Below are 15,503 nucleotides of genomic sequence, written 5' to 3' on the forward strand. Positions count from 1 at the left end.
CTGGCTGTCTGCACCACCGTGCAGCCCTGAGCACCTCCAGGTGGCTGGTGAGACAGGCCATCCCCATGCCACCGCCTCCACCCACCGCTTCTGACTCTGTCATCAGGAGCCCGACAGAGGCTGGGGGAGTGAAATGACTAGGCGCCCACCGGCTGCCCCCGCCCTGCCTCCACCATTTCCTCGCTGGATCCTGGCCATGTCCAGGAGGTCATAAGGAAGAGGGCGGGTTGCGGCCATGTGGGCATGGGACCCCATTGCTGGGATGCATCCCCACCTTTGCACTGGCCTCTTGCATGAGGATCCGAGCCTGCGGCACTGGTGCTGAGCAGGCCCCCACCACCGGAGTGCGATCCCCAGGCAGGCAAGTGTGTCTTCACTGCTGCAAGGCCCGCACAACCGAGCCCCATGGAGCTGCGGCTGCCGCCATCGCCACCACTGCTGCCTCAGCTACATCCGCCAACTCCCTGGATCTGGGCCCTGTCCCAGAGGGTGCAAGGAGAAGGGGTGTGTTGTGGCATCATGGGCACGAACTGGACCTGCTGGGATGCATTCCCATCTTTGCACTTGCTGCTCTTGCAAGGACCCGAGCCCACGACCTCGGCATTGAGCAGGCCCCTGTTGCCTGAGCACTCCCAAGGTCCCCGGGCAGGCAAGTATATCTTCGCCGCCTGCAGGCCAGTGCGACCAGAGCCCCACAGAGCTGCCGTGGCAAATGGAGCCCAGAAAAGCTGCTTCTGACAACATCTCTTTAGACAATAATCAAAAATACAGAACCAGAATTTCCAGTTTCCGGCCATGATTGACCAGCTTCAGGGAATTGGGCCTGCTTGCCTGCGTCCTGAACTCTGGACTGGGCGACCTGGGGTGAGTGTCCCTGCACCATCCCAATCCCCTGAGAGGGAGTTTAAGATATCTCAGGTAGCAGTAATTTAGGGAGGGCAGCAAAACCCCAGTCAGCACACTTCAGAAAGACCCTAAGCAATACCTCAAGGGCCAGAGACCCCCTGGACACACCTGTCTGAAAAAAACCAGAAACATGACAAGAGATAGAAATGTAAAAAAACCTCTGGTCACTGACCCTGGAAAAATAAGCCCACGAGAGGGAAATACACAAGAGAAACACTGCGGTAATCATGCAATATTAGATACAGCTTCAGCGGACATAAAGAAATACCTTCATGACCTTATAGACGAATTTAAAACTGTACTTCTGATCCAACTGAGGCAAGATATAAAAAGAGTAATTAAAGAAATGATAAGCCCCTCCCAAGAGAACACAGGTGGAAGAACAGAGAAACTCAGAAAAGGAAGAGAAATCTTTCATGAAGAATATAAACAAAATCTAGAATACACTGAACAGATCCAAAGAGACTACCAGGAAACTAAAAACTCCATTGAAAGCTGGCAAAATGCCTTGGCAGAAACTAAAATTAGCCTTTTAACCTTGAAGAGAGATTTAGGTGTGTGATCGTGAAAGAAATGTTCTCTTAAAAATAACAAGGAACCAGGAAGAAACAATACAAAGGCTAGAAAATGACAAGAGGATTTATAACTGAAGAATAAAAAATGTGGGCAAAGAAGCAGGAGTAACAAATGAACTACAAAGAATATTCACAGATATAATTAAGGAAAACTTGCCAAGCATAGGAAAAAGAAATGATATTCAGATAAAAGAGGCATACAGAACTCCAGCCACCTACAACCAAAACAGATCTACACCCAGACATATAATAATCAAGATTCCAGAAATCCAGCACAAGAACAGAATATTAAAAGCAGCCAGAGAAAAGAAGCAGATTACCTACAATGGAAAAATTATCAAAATAACAACAGATTTACCAAGACAAACTCTCAAATCGAGAACAGCCTGGGGGGAAATAGTCCAAGCCCTGAAAGAAAATAACCTCCAACCAAGACTGAGGTACCCAGAAAAACTCCCTCTCAAAATCAATGGAGAAATATTTCCAAGACAAGGAGGAATTGTGGGAGTTCATGGCCACCAACCCAACCCTACAAAAAATACTGAAGGACATTCCAGAGAGGGAGAGGAAAAATACCAGGATTCCAGCAACAGTGACAAAGAGGCCTCAGTGAATGGGTCAGACTGTGGAATGAAGGACTAAAATGGACAAATAATGATAGAAGAATAAAATAGCAGAAATGAGGCAGAAACAGTAAGCTATAATCTTTAATATAGATAGCTCTGATACACTAACAAAAAAAAAAAAAAAAGAAACACAGGCAGAGTAGACTAGGAGGCAGGATCCATCGAGATGCTCTGAATAGGAGATGCATTCAACCTGAAAGAGGATTAATAAACTGAGAGTCAAAGATGAGAAAACAATGCTATGTGTGATAGGAAACCACAGAGAAATAGGGACAACTCATCTACCAGTTCCAGATAGACTGGAAAGCTATAATGCTTTTGGGCAGTGTAGAACTACACAGCTAGAAGAAAGGACAACCTTGTGACTTTAGTAAGTAAAGGAGTACAGCTCAAGATCAAGTTCAGGGATAAAAAGGTTTAGCAACACTCAGATAGATAACAGGTTGGCCCCCTAATCCAAAAACTAAAAGAGCTAGTGGGACACAAAACATATAAAGCACCCTGAGAAAGGGAAAAGGGAGGAATTGCCTAAAAAATGAAGGCAGAGGACATTGCTAATAGTGTATCAGGATTTAAAAGTCATAGTAGACTTATCGCTCTGTTTAGTTAGATTATATTTTGTTCTGGTCTGTCTACCCATATTAGATTTGAGGACACAGACAGCTAACCCAAAAATAAGAGGTTATACAATGGTAACTTCTTAATTTCCTATTAACTTAAAATGAAACCCTGTGTTACTTACATTGTCTTATTATGACTTATCTTATTTGAAGCTGGTTTATTAGACTGCTGTTTAGCCTTGACTGGTTTCATTTGAATATGGTATCCTTGATAGTGTTAAGTCTGGGAGTAGACAACTCCCAGACAACTACTCTGAAGATGACAAGATGTAAAAGATAACCATTCTGGTTTTGATTATTAACTGCTTTCAAGTCCTACAATATCTTCAAAGTTGTGTTTTTAATAAAATAGCTATGTAATGTTATGTTCAATTATATTATGCCTGATGATGTGGACAATTCTATTGAAAATAACAAAAGAAAGCATAGTAACCACTGTAGATCACCTAATATTGTGGTCCTATATGCCTTTTTCATTTCATGTTTTTCTAGGAATTTATTTTGTTGTCCTGTTTTGATCTGTTTTTCCCTATAATACAGAAAGGATAGAGATACGTGTAGAGAGTCACACATGGGAAGAATTTCTAAACTATTTACGGGATCAGATTATATAATACACGATGTAATGAATGGATGCTCTGAAGAAGAAGAGACACTAAGAACCCAGTGCTAATTCTGTAGCATTATGATATGAAATCTAGCAATACTATCATTCACTGTTCAGAGTGTTATTAGTCTAGTCTCTTATGTTCAATTTCAGCCTACGTAAAGATAAAGACAGCTACTAGGAAGAGACTGAGAAACATTATGTTAGACATTATTGATTTCCCCCAAATCAGGTCTTGAAGACTTAAAAAGCCTTAATCATCCTATAATGATCTGATTAGTTCTATAATGTCCAGTATATATTCAATGTGTGTGAAGATGGGGACAACTATTTGGAGGAAAACTAGAGACAATAAGACAATAAGAGAGTGAAGATCTCCAGTGGATTTGCTTTGAAATCTATGTTTCTTTAAATTGTTTCCTTCTAAACTGTTTTGCTATGTTTAATCTTACCTTCTTTAAGATAAAAAAACAAGTGTGTAGGACTGATAAACATATTATTAAATTTTTGTTGGATTGTTGAGCAGAAATGTTTGCAGTGTCATTGTTTGACTATCACTTTGTATGCTTTAAATTTGTAACTGGAGCAACTATTTCTAAGATGATGGTATGTAACTTATCAACTGGTGATTTCTTACTGTTTATTTTTCTGAAATTCTGTATTGTTATCTTTTTATCTGTTTTTTTTCTTCAAATAAAAAATTTACATATCAAAAAAAGAAAGCAAAATAAATAAATGTCAAGTTATACTGACCATAAATTTGAAACAAGTACTCTTGACATAAATAATTTTGAAAAAACAATGAAGTTTCAAAATTTATACTACCAGATATCAAGAATTATTACAAAGCCATAGTGAGATAGTAATATGTTGGATCCAGCTTATGAATGCCAAATACTGAATTTTCAGAAGCTTTACAGCTTAATTATTGACATATTGATTATTTCAAAGTGTATTCTGTGACAGTATTCTGTAAACAAAAATCAGCAAACCACCAATCAGAGCCACATTGCCTCCAACCACTGGGAGTTGGCCATGCGAAGCAGCACTGTGCCAAGCAATATCTCCCCTATGCCAGGGCTGTTACAGGTCCTGCTGGAAGTTTTTGTGGAACAGGTAGGCTTTCCACACCCATATCAGTTTTGAACCCACATCGAGTGGCCCAATGACATTGTTGTCTACACTTTGGACAGAGAGTTTTGAAAGCTTTGCTGAAGGGACAGATGATGGCTGTGCTGCCCCCATAGGTGCAGCAGCAAGGCGACTTTGAGCAAAGTGTCCCTCACCCTCCCAATGAAAACAAATAAGTTTGTTGTTTCCCTTTCTTAGGCTGTGGATTGATGACCTGAGTGACTATAATTTGTCCTCTTTACTGAGAATTCAAGTTTAGTAATAGAATAGATGTGTTGAAAATTCTTCATGTACTCCCCATCCACCTGGATTCTTTTAAAACCAATTGAAAGGGAGACAGAGAAAAAAGCTCTATGCTTGTAGGGAGTGGTTGCAACTGGAGATTGATCGCATATGTGGGGGCTAAAGCAAGACCAACCCTGAAAACTCAAAGAGCCTAAAACAAGCCAATTAAACAAGCTGTTCCAGCACCAAGAAGGCAAGAGGACAAGGCAAGCCAGGCAAACAAGTTGCTAGGCTGCAGGGTTGAAACCAACATTCTTCTTTGGAACGTATAAATAAACATGCTACAATGGTTGAGCAGTTCCTGCTCTCCCATCAGGAGGCTAAGGGTGCCTGCCACCTGACCCCAGCTTTCTCTCTTCTTTATTTTCTCATTTTCTTACAGTCCTTCACCTCAAGAACCTCAAGAGCCACATGGGCCATGGCATATGGCACACAAAGACAGGGTAGGAGGTTGAGGATGAGGGGGCGCTTTTTATTTGTACAAAGCTAGGGGTAGAAGTGCATTGGTGTAGGTCAGTACTCATCACTGGAGTGTGTTGATATTGGCCTCAATCAGGTGTAAACAGCGGGGCACTGAAACTCCCTTATTCTCTAGGGCCAGTTATAAACAGGCTTTTGAGAAACACCTTTTCCATGGGAAAAAAAGAAAGGAAAAAAAAAAGGAAAGTGTATTGATTATATCATTTGTCTAATTAAGGGACAAAGATATCCAAAAGAATCACAAATGTATATGGTTCTGCTGCTTGTTTTCTTGATTGTATTATTTACATTTTTGTGATACATTTGCATTAGACAAGATCTTAATGATTATAAGCTTCTTGAGACAATCACAATGGAATTGGCTCCAGGCACTATTTCAAAATGAAGTCATCAACAGGAAAAAGGTGGTGAACTGACAGCCACCCTGATAACCTTACCTGAGCCACAAAACTCTCAGTCTTTTCAACTCAGAGAAATTCTGCTGCATCACAGGTTCAAACGTCTGCTTCTAAGGGAGTAGTAGAGCCATATTCTCCATCTCCCTTGCAATTGGAGCTAAAAGAATCCAGATGGCTGGGGGAGTACATGGACGGTTTTCTGCCTGTCTACCTGGTTACTAAACTTTGAATCTCCAATAGTCCAGGACAATTTCAAATAACCAATATGACAACAGTCAACCTGTAAAACTTCTAAAATTTCAACAGTTGGCCTCCATGAATTGGCTATAGGATGGCTCCAGCATGTCACTCTCTCACTATGGCTTTGCATAGTCTTGATATCTGGTAGTGTAAATTCTCAAACACTGTTTTTTTCAGGGGTTCTTGCTTCAAATCCATGATTCATGTAACACTACATTTATTGAGGTCTGTTTTGCTTTCTTGAGACAATTTTAGTTTTCAGTTCACTGACACTACACAGCTTGCTGAATTTCTTGAGTTTGTTTCCAGAAGAAGGAATTCTAAACATATGTACTTGGGAAGAAATGTGAAAACAGCCTAAAGCAAGACCAGTGAAAACCAAACCAACACAAATCTATCAGGACCTCTACAGACTTTAAAGGATTATTTAACGGGGTAAAAGTGCTGATTTCTGTTTTTCTCACTGCTTTTTGCAGGTTCCCAACAGGGAGGGAACCAGAGAGCTCCACCAGTCTGGAGCTTGGCCAGACAGGGAAGGTAGAAAAACAATGTTTCTTGTTTCGTTTTGCAAGGGTGAAACATTAGAGTTTTCATGTAATATGATGTTAATAGACTTACTATCAGTTCTTAAGGAATTGTAAAATCAGGGTTAAAATGGTTGAGCTGTAAAATGCTAAAAACAAGCATGCCTTTGTAGCTAGAAACTGGCTTAAAGCAATGTATCTGGTTACCAAGTTGAAGGTGGTCGATGGGAATGCTTGATACAGGGTAGCAACTTAAAGTTTGGAAGCTTGGCTGAGTGACTTGGTGGGAGGCTGGGGTTCTTATTTTGTAAGCTTTCTTGTACTATGAGGCGTAGGGTAGGGAGTTGGTGTAAAAGACGCACCCACCATGTGGGGCTAGGGTAACCTGCTTACAGTGCAGGGAAGAAAAGACTTATGCATGCCTTCTTTCGCTCTTGCTGCTTTTGCTGTCTTCTATCGCCATGAAGTGTTGCTCCCTCAGATACGGTTCAACAGGCTTCTTCTGATGCCACCTTCCATCAGAATGCTTCTGCCTTGTGCAAACAATTCCATTTAACCCGAATACAGACTAGAAGTTGTTAAACTCCCTCAAAATTTAACTATGAAAACAAAAAAGGGGAATTGGGGCAGTATGACTAGTAACAATTTTTAAATTTTGCTAAGGATGAAACTACAGTAGCTGCAAGACAATTCAATCAGGTAAAGAAAAGAAGCTAGGAAGGGTCCTTCTGAAAGATCTTTGGACTGGACAATGGAAGGGACCCAACTCAGTGCTAATTTGGGGTTGAGGATGTGCTCATGTCTTTGCAGAGAATTCTGAATGGCCCATCTGGGTGACACAGTGTGCTGCCTGACTGTAACATGAAACTAAGCCCAGAAAGGAATTGATTTCCCCCTCTCAAGAAGTAGGTGCTCAGTCCTATGACAGTGATACCTCGGAGACTATGCCACAACTGAGAGAAAAGCAGCTAGAATGAAACTTAATTCACCCAGGATGCCCAAAAGATGGTAACCCAAAATAAAACCAAAGGTCTAAATAGATGACAGGAGTATAAGTTAAGCCCTATGATAACAATATGTTAATTATAGATAAGATTTTCTTCTTTCCAAATTCTTTTATAAGAGAGCTCTGCTGATTGACCTACCACAAATCTGACTAGTCTACTTATAGTTACAAATTTTACAATTGTAAAAGGTTAAGGTAATTGAATTTGGTTAGATTATATTTGCGTGCACTCTAATGTTGCAAAATGTTTGTTAATCTGCCTGTGTATCTGTTTGTCCAGTCTGTTAAGCAGTTGTTGAGAGTCAACTGAGCTAGTGCTCGTTCACAGGTGCAGAAACAGAAGCACAAATATAGGAGTGCCCAAGGGCACAGAGAGCCTAAGAAATGCCCTGAGGGCATGGAGTGTTGGAGGTGAACAGGTATTCCAACCCCGAGAACACAAGATGTAAGAAGTAAGCTAGTTCAGCAAAGGGGCATGACACAGGTGTATAAATAGCTACTGGGGACTTAGTTCTTGCAGACACTCACAATCTGTACTTGTTTCTATGTCTGTTCAAACCTGTACAGATCATCTGTCCATGTTTGTCCATTTGTCCATTCTTGTTCCCTTTTATTTTAGCTCCACAATTTTTTCTCTTCTTTTACATTTTTGGATCATTTTAAAGAGGATAGAACCCATACTCTATGAATGACATTGACTCACAGAGAGGCTTGGGGCTGGCTTCCTCAGGCACTGGCAGTGCCCGGCATGTGGTGCTGGTTTCCAGGCAGGGATCACCTCCCTGAAAGGCCTAGTTCTCTCCCTCCACGTCTGTGAATGGCCAAAGTTTGGTTCTTGGAAGAACAAATGAAAATAATAAACCTTTAGCAAATTTATCGAAAAAGGAAATTGATAGGATTTTTGACACAATTAGAAGACAGAAAATATAAAGTAAAAGTGGCCTTTATTCTAAGTATGCAGAGAGAACCCCATGACTACTGGGATCTGGCTTTCTCTGCTGGACACGTGGTGTGTGTGAGGGGTATACATATAGCTTTGGTGTGGGATGATGCTTAAAGGGGCATTGCTGATGCGCCAGCAGCCCATTGGAATTCATTTTGTGCCATTGGTAAATTGCTTAGGGGTGGGGAAAATGACATCAAGGGAAACATCCCTTGGTCCTGCCTCTCACTGCGGTAGTGTCCTGTCTAGGGCAAAATCCTTTCATTCCCGTCTTTTTATTGTTAGGAAAAGGGTGCTGTTTTTCTCTTACTATTTCCTTCTGAAAGGGGACACCATATTGGGGTTTAGGAGGGCTGACCGGATGATGGTTGATGCCTGTGCAGAAGCTGGTACCAGGTATTTCAACCAGGACAACTTTATCATTGGTGAGTGCCACCATGTTAGACTGGAAAAATAAAGACACAAGATGCTCTGAGGAGGCAGGCCACTATCATATTTAGGGACCCAGGTGAGGTAGACAAAGAGGTGCTTGGATTTAGATATGTAGAATCATTACCATGGTGAGGTAGAATCCTGAAAATTAAGTGTGGGATTAAGAGGAGTGAAGTTATGAGAGGTGATTATTTCCCTATCTGAAAGGGTAAAAGTTAAAAGTGCAGGTATATAGGACTTGTCTCTGGTCCAGGAGTTGAGCTGAAAAGAATAAGAGGGGTAGCGATGGCTAGGGATGTGTCACTATGAGGAAGGTAAGAGCCTTCAGGGATGTCACGTTTGACCAAACAGCTGAGGGCAGAGAGAACTAGTTTACTAGTTGTCACATAGAACAATATGAAGATGATCTTGTGCATATGTGGGTGTCTTTAGGAAAGACTGTTGAGAGTCCTGCCATAAAAAGGATAATTAATAGAATGTAAGAAATTAGGAACCAAATTGGATAACAAAACATGACGTGGCCTGAGAGTTGTGGCTGTGAGGCTTTGGTGAGGTGGAATGAGTGGGCATAAGATGGTTAGATTTAGGGAGGGCACCACCTGAATGATGTGGAAGCAGGATGGCAGTCTAGCAACTTTGACCGTTGTTGGGTTGCCTAGAAGACCAGGTATGGGCCGTTCCACCTTGGTTGTAGTCCTTGGGATGATTTACTGTTACAGGACTTTAGTAAGTATATCATCAGTCTCCCTGGTTATGGGAAAGACTTTTATCTATCCTGAAAAAGTACAAAGGTGAGAAAATATTTGAGAGTTTTGTGGCAGGGCATGTGTGTAAAATGTATCTGTCAGCCTTGACTAGGTTTATGTCTGAGAAATTGGTGAATAGGTAAGGAAGGGGTGCTATGTGTCCTTCAGGAGAAGTTTTAGTAAAGATAATAGGTGTAAGCTGTTGAGACCTCAGAGTGTCTGGGTCAGTCTCTATAAACACAAAGAAATAAAAAAGACATTTTTAAGATCTAGGTCTATAAAGTGAGTGGTGGAGGGAGGGATATGAGACAGCATGGTGTTAGAGTTTGGCACCACTGGGTAGATTGGGGTATCAGCACTATTGATTACCCTAAGGTCTTGTACTAGAGGGTAAGAACCATCAGGCTTGAGTACCAGGAGAATGGGAATATTATAGGGTGAATGGATAGGTTTAAGTAAACCATTGTCTAAAAGGTGCTCAATTATAAGTTTTAATCCCTGTAAATTTTTGGAGCTATGGGATATTGGGGAATACAAGGAAAAATTGAAGGATCCCTGAGATGAATTAAAATTGGTGTGGCCTGGGCAGTGCAGGTGGGACTGGAGGTATCTCAAACTATGGGATCGAGCAGACAAGAAGCAAGTCTGGAACCTGCATGAAAGAGGCCCTGTCTCTAAAGGCTGAATAGGTTGGCTGTTAACACACTCTATAGAGACTAAGGGCTTACTATAGTGGCCTGAAAACTCAGGAAGAACCCTATACATGGCCTCTATGTCCACAAGTATAGAGAATGTCTTACCAGAGACCTCTAGTGGGACTTGGGGTTCTGAGAACTCGGACACCTTAATGGGGGCTGTGGGCCCTGAGCTCTGTCAATTTTCAGCAGCAAGTCTGAGCAGATCTGTAGGTGATAAATCTGGCAGTGAAGGTGTTTCCTGTGCAGGCAGGGAGTTGGTTTATCCACTCTCTGGCAGCTAGGACAGTATAGTGGCCCTGGGGCAATGCCCCAACGGAACTCCAGGATTGGGGCATTCTCTTGCCCAATGTCCTTCTTTACTGCACTTGAAGCATGATCTGGGAGGGGCTCAGGCAGCTCCATCTTGTGTCAGTTTAGCTGTCGCAGAGCTCCAAGTGTTACTGCTAAAAGACCAGATTGTTATTTTTATCTCTGTTGTTGAAACATGAAAAGCCATACTATGAAGGTCTCCATTGTGGGGTTTGAGGGCCAACTTTAGTCTTTTGTCTTGGGATCTGGCCTACAGTGGAAGGTATCTGTAGAATCAATTAAGTATGCAGGAGTCAAATAATACAATCCACAGGACATTTATGATCATAACTTTAGTAATGGCTTCCCTTAAGGAGGATAAAATCCAGAGAATTTTAGGAACTGACATGTCATTCATTTGTCATATATAAGTACCTCTTATGCTGTTAGAATGTCTAATGAGATCTAAATTTTGGAGGATGGCCTGTTTTATTAATATTAACTTTTTATTTAGGAGAGAGATCAGCTATGGTGTCATTTAATGCCAGTTGAGTATAGTTAATTATAGGTTGGCAGAGGGCTGAGGTAAGGCCAGCGAACAGGCTGGGAAAGGCTCAAACCTGGCCTCTGCTGGTCTCATTGTTCTGCATGATTCAAATAACCTTTTTTGTTTTTCTGGAAAAGATCTGGCAGATCTCAGCAAGAGGGATCCAAAATGAATTTATAATTATCTCTTAATTTTAGTTGTTGAACATCCAGAAGACTGCTAACAGTACAGTGCAGTATAGGCAGTAAGCTTAACATAGAATATTAAGTGGCTATTAACCATGGGTATTTTAACATTTGAGGGCTGAAGATATTTGTGGAGCATCTATAAGCAAACAACTGAATCTGAAAGAAAACACTTGTCATCATACATTACATAAATTTTTGTTTAAAAATCATTATCTGACTGGTGACCTCGTGTGGGGCTGATCTACATCTCCTGACTGGAATACAAGAAAAAGGCAGCAGAAATAATCCCAATTTTGTATTTGAAGGCACCATCAGATCAGCAACAATGAATTGTCTGAATCATATGAACTTTAGTTGACGTGTCTCCCACAAGGATATAGAGATTATTGGAGGCTCCAATTAATAATCAAGAGCTGGTTAAAATGACCAAGTGGCCACTTCCCTGTCCAATGTCTTCTAACTCCAAGGAATTTTGTTTATCCAATTTCAACATCATTTTGACCAGCTGGCAAACTAGGTGGAAGCATGTTTTTTAAATCTATAACCCAAATAAACCTTGATTAAATGGTTTGAAAATGCAAAAAAGGAAAAAAGATTGTTGAGCTCAAATAAAAAGGAACAGCTGTTTACAGAGCAGGCAAATGGACAAACATGGACAGATGATCTATATATATTATAAACAGACTGAACAAACAGACAACAAATGTATACACTGACAATCGTCTTATAAAATTAGAGTGCACTCAAATATATTTGGCCAGTTTGAACTATACTTCTTGTAGATCAATTAATAGAGATCTCTTCAAATTAGAATATCAGAAAAGGAACCTAATTTGTGGTTAGCTTAGAAAGTTAAGAAGGAATGGCCTGGCGCCCCTGTCTTGCTGCCTAGCCTGGCAGCCATGGCCCCTCCCCTCCAGCTGCTTCCTGACCTGTTCCTTATCCGCGGTCTCTGTGCAGTAGCCTGGAGCCAAGCTAGAGGTGTGGCCTGAGCCAAGAGGCACGGCCAGGAACCAGGCCGAGGCCAGGCCACTGAGAAGAGGCTCAGAGCCCTCAGAGGGAGCCCTCAGTGGGAGCACGGAGCCTGCATGAAGCATGAGATCCCAGAGCAACCCGCTCAGAAACTCCATGACCTCTGGGCCCTGGGTTTCTCTGCCCGACACGTGGTATGGGGGCATACATATAGCTTTGGTTTGGGTTGGTGCCTAAAAGAGCATTACTGATGTGTCAGCAGCTGATTGGAACCCATTTCGTGCCACAGGTAAATTGCCTAGGGGCGGGGAAAATGACCTCAAGGTAAACGTCCCTTGGTCCCGCCTCTCACTGCTGTAGTGTCCTGTCTAGGGCAGAATCCTTTCAGTCCCCACTGGATCCCCAAGAACCCTATCTTTTGTAGGGATTTTATAGAGAAAAACCCTAAGATGAGGCAGGTCCATGACGGGGAAAATATGGGAACTAGCAAGGTGGGAATAAGGTGGGACAGAACATTGGCCAACCAATAAGAGGATGAGTATAATGGCTCTGGTAAAATGGATTAAATCTGGACCAATGGGGAAGCCAGTCACATAGCAATTGAGCAAGGTCTTTGAATGTAGGGGGCTGGGTTAGTGACTCTTGGCTTCCCAGACTGATACAGACTTATTTAGAATACCTATCCTTAGGATGTGGTTGTATTTGTTTGATCTTCTGACTTGAGGTCTGGCCCACAGCAGGAGGTTGTCTGTCTCCCCCACAGTTGCAAGGTGTCTGGTCTCCTGAGCTGGCTCCTACCAGGGCACAGCCAATAATATTTTTGTATAATAATAATGACTGCCAATAATATTTTTATCTAACTCAGTTGCCTGCTACAATACAATACAATATCTGCATGTGCTTCTTTCCTATTTGTGACTGATCACTAGTCTGTCTTTTGGCTATGATCAGGGCACTACCTGATCTTTTAATTTGTGGTCAAATACTCTGACCCAGCCAGAAAACCTACGCATGTGTGGAAATTCAAGACCCATGCAGGCACAGTATCACGTGGTAGGGGACAGACAGTGAAATGGATCAACCTAGGAGCCTTGGTATGGGAGCTGATGACAGCCTCACAGAAAAAGGAATTGAACACTGTGATGAATTCAACTGTGTTCCCCAAAGAGATGGAGTCCGGTGCCCTGGCATCTGTGCTTGTCAACAGACTTGAAAAGGAGTCAAGTTACAGTGAGGTCTTTAGACAGGAGCTCTAATCCAACAGAGCAAGTGTTCTTAGGAAAGGACAAGTGTGGGCAAAAGACAGGAAGACACAGGAGATGATGACTGTGGACAGCCAAGGGAACCCCTGAAGGTAGGAGAACCCTACAACTTACAGGCCCAGGAATCAGAGACTTCAGCTCCAGAGAGGTTGTTCCAGCCAAGCAGTCTGTGCCACTGTGGTATGGCTGCTGCCAGGAAACTAATACAAAACTTGTGGCAAAATATTAGGAATAAGCTGAGCGCACCAGGAAAGGTGAGCACCAAAGTACAGATTCCCTGCCTGGCTGAGCCCCTTCCGCTGCCCAGCAGGCAGCCTGGATAGCCTTCTCCAGAGGACTCCTCCCTTGCCTCCACACTGCACTCCCAGCCCCAACCCAGGCCATGAGCTCCCTGAGCTGCCACAAGCGCCGCCCAGGGAAACTTCCTGCCTACACAGCGAAAGAAGCTTGGCAAGTGAGCTAGGATGGTGCAGCCCGGGCTGGTGGTAGGAGCGCTGCTCCTGGGCTCCTGCTTTCGCTTCTGGGGTCCTGGGTGGGCCAAGAGGGCGCAGCTGAGCCTACAGCCCCCAAGGACATTCTGGAGGCTGAGCTGGAGCTCCAATAGGAGAGCCTGGTGGGGGTCCCTGAAATGCTTTCATATGGCCCTGCAGCTCAAGGAGCCAGTGGTCCAGAGCTGTGCTGGCAACTCCCTGCTGAGCATCAAAAGGCTAGAGCAGTTGTACTGCAACCTGAGCATCGAAATCTACCCCCTTGGTCTTCCCCTACTATGGGGGTCCATGGAGTACACAGGGTCACCGGCTACAGTGCCAGGGTGGCTGGTAGAAAAACTGGGATGGGGGAAGGCCCCCTTCCAACTCAACCCAGGCATCCTGAGACCTCTTCCAGGCAAGCTTTACTTCCTGTCCTCTATGATGCCAGGATTCATGGAGGAAAACATTCTTGGTTCCTGCCGCTGCCCAGCCCCAGCTTTGCTCACCTTGTCCTGTGGCCAGCGTAGTCCTGTCTCTCTACGCCCTGAAGCACAGACTCCAGGAGCTCAGTTCTGGTGCCTTCCAGGGGCACAGAGTACACCTGCCCCATGGGACCCTGGGGCTCCCATGCAGGTTTTGGCCTTGCTTGAGGACAGCTCACTCCTGTGGTCAGGGACTGGCCACTGATGCTCTAGCAGGGATAGGAGAGGAGCTATGGAGACTCTTGGTTGTGGCTTACCCTGGGGACCCTGGTTCCTTTTCCTCATCACTTGCCACAGAGATGAGGTCCCCAGAGGAGTACACGGGCTGAGAAGCTGTGGGCCAAGGATCACATGTCCCATGTGACCTGAGCCCCTCTCCCAGGCCTCCTGGACATAAGCAGCTTCTTGACCAGGAGCAGTAAGGGAAGCTGTAGGGCTCGAATTCCTTTACTGATGAGGAAAAATTCAAGAAGACCCTCCTCCCCAACCACTACAAGGCCTGCCAGTCCCATAGCTATGTTAGCATATTTATCGCCCTGAGTAAGAAAGGGAGGACCCAGAAGGGGAACTGAGTGTCTCCCACCAAAAAGGTCACCTGCTTTGTCCCCAGGCTGTGGCCCTCCAGAGGGTCACACTGAGTGGGACTCCGGAAAGCCTCTTGGAGGACCATTATCTTCAGATGGAGTTTTTAATGTAAGACTAGGTGTAAGCTATTTAAATTAGTAGTTTAAATATTCATATATTGCTATCAAATTATTTACGGCTATGTGAGTGTGTTCCATATTTTTTTCTGGAATGAAAAAAGGAGAAAAACAACAACAACAAAAGCAACTCTTGTCTTTTCCAAAGCAACAGGGGATGTATTTTGCCATGGTGTTTATTTCACTGTTGTCATGAGTGTGCTGCTATTTCATGTGTGTGAAAATGATGACCAGATTCTGATGGTGCCCAGTGTTCCTGTTTGGAAAGGCCTGCCTGGGGCCTTGGGAGCCGCGCTCCCTCCAGCAGCAGCCTGCAGCGGCCCACTCTTTTTGTGCTTCCTTGCTCTGAGTCAAGAAGGATCAATTTTCTCACTTA

The 15,503-nt window shown here is 43.4% G+C and overlaps 1 protein-coding gene across 7 annotated transcripts in view; it reads right to left on the reverse strand.

The window, feature by feature from the left end:
* Nucleotides 1-15,503, reverse strand: part of LOC106027319 (tumor necrosis factor receptor superfamily member 14-like) — a 70,187-nt gene that overhangs the window by 19,895 nt on the left and 34,789 nt on the right. The gene's annotated exons all lie outside the window — the stretch shown is intronic.

This window comes from Cavia porcellus, unplaced genomic scaffold, assembly GCF_034190915.1.
Source record: "Cavia porcellus strain 051 isolate PalLab524CR breed Dunkin Hartley unplaced genomic scaffold, mCavPor4.1 scaffold_17, whole genome shotgun sequence".
In the NCBI taxonomy this organism is placed as follows: domain Eukaryota; kingdom Metazoa; phylum Chordata; class Mammalia; order Rodentia; family Caviidae; genus Cavia; species Cavia porcellus.